The sequence below is a fragment of the Drosophila erecta genome, unplaced genomic scaffold (assembly GCF_003286155.1).
Source record: "Drosophila erecta strain 14021-0224.00,06,07 unplaced genomic scaffold, DereRS2 tig00000367-arrow-arrow-pilon, whole genome shotgun sequence".
Lineage (NCBI taxonomy): Eukaryota > Metazoa > Arthropoda > Insecta > Diptera > Drosophilidae > Drosophila > Drosophila erecta.
Window position 1 is genome coordinate 248,239 of NW_020825232.1, and position 2,175 is coordinate 250,413.

Here is a 2,175-nt window from a genome sequence, read left to right on the forward strand (position 1 = left end):
CGAAAGCTTTGCCCAAGTGGTCAATCAGGCATATCGGCCTATATAAAGATGGACTCTCGGGAGGCTTGTTTGGCTTGGGAAGCAGTAACAGCTTCTGTCTTTTCCAGCGCTTTGGGAAAAGGCCTTCCGTGAGGCACTGGTTAAAAACATTTGCAAAGGCTTCCGGGTGCTCGTTCATGCCTAGCTTAATGAAACTGTCCGGGATTCTCTCTGGCCCTGGTGCTTTCCCCGATGGCATATCACTGGCTACCTTGCGAATTTCATCCGCTATACCATTAAGACCTGAATTGACTCCGATTCAAAGTTGTATTTTTATCTTGAAATAAAAGCTTATATTTTTTTCAAAACTTGCAACGGCGAACTCGTTATTGGCGCAGTCGGTGGTCCTAAACTTATAGTGACCAAGAAAGAACCTTCGTGTGTGATTTAACTTCAACTTTGTGGCTAATCAATGCTACAAGAAGTAACTATCCGCCAGTCATACAGTGCGTAATAATTAAAACCGCTTCAACTTGGTAGCCCACCATAATAGTGCGACCGCTACTAGAAGAAAAAAATTATTACATAAGTGCTGCAAAGGCAAGACCACTAAAGGGTAACTGAAGCCCCAGGTTTTGCCAGTGACAAAGACAGTGTGTAGCCCGCAAATCAAAAAGCGTGACCGCTACGAGGAGTGATAAATAAAATAAAATCAACAACAACAAAAACAAGAGAAACAACAATGGCACTACCACAACAACAAGTGCAACTACTCTCCGAGAATCATCTGAACCAGGCTCTTGGTCAGATTCGACAGGTACCAACACTTACCGGTACGACACTGGAACTGAGCTCGTTCATAAGAAGAATAGAGTTCATACTTCAACTATATCCATGACGTCCGCCAGTTACACGTCCTCTTCAGTGCAATCGAAATGCAAATTGGAGGCGACGCCCAACGAGTATCCCAGCTCAGTGCAGCTAATACATGGCCGGAATTGAAGGAAGCCCTAATCGCCGAGTTCAAAACCCAGACACCATTTGAAGAGCTTTTGAGACGACTATATAACAATATAACACCCAATTCAATGGATCAGTTCGTAAGTTCATAGAAGAGCTTGAAGCAAAATGCTTCGTAATAACAAATAAGCTAGCTTTAGAAAATAATGAACTACATAATCACATTTATATGAACAATACAGTAAAAAGCGTAATTATTAACAACAGTCAGTAAATTAAAGCAAATCGTACAGCAGGAGGGTTGTTATGACAGTACATGGTCCGATCACCCAAAATCCCAAAATACTCAAAATACCCAAAATAAAAATCAGTACAGCCCAAACTATAACAACACTTCAAATAATCAAAATAGAAATCAAAATTATAATCAAACATCAATTAGCCAAAATAAAAATCAATATATGAACAAAAACAATAACAGCCATGACCAGCCTTTCGAATACCTATTCCAAGAATTTAAGCAAAAACTCAACCAAGCACAGACACAAAATCCTTTAAATTATTCCTCCAACTATCAACAAAATCCAGTTTCTTCATCCGCTCCGAATCCGGCAACAAAAAGGCAAAGACCTAGTACCAGCGGCCATTCAAAAATGGATACGTCCGAAAATTTTCATCTACATGCCTCGGACGAAGAAGAAGACACAATTCCTTCATAAATATTGTTTTAAACAATATACCGCTCCGATGTGTTATAGACACTGGGTCTACAATAAACATCATAAGAGCAAACATTTTTAATTTCCCAGTTAAAACTACTAATTTACAAACACACACCATTAACGGTACAATAACCCTAAAGAAAATCATAATTCTAAAACCAAGTAAGCTTTGCCCTACTAACAAGTTTTTTATATTCATAATTTTTCCGAAAATTACGATATGATATTAGGTACAGGGTTCCTAGAAGACGCCAACGCCCAAATAAACTTTGGCAAAAGAAGTGTAGTTTTAAACAACAACAGTTTCTTAATGGACTACCTACCAGTACCTACCAGTACGAGAAGGTAGCCTAGAAGACAACACCGACTATTTGAATGTTTTACAGCCATCATTATCCACTGATGATGAAGCCACAAATTATGCAATAGGAAACGAGATAAGGGAATCAAATGAATTCAGGCTTGACCATCTAAATAAAGAAGAGTCAAATGCCCTTACTAAAATTCTTCAAGA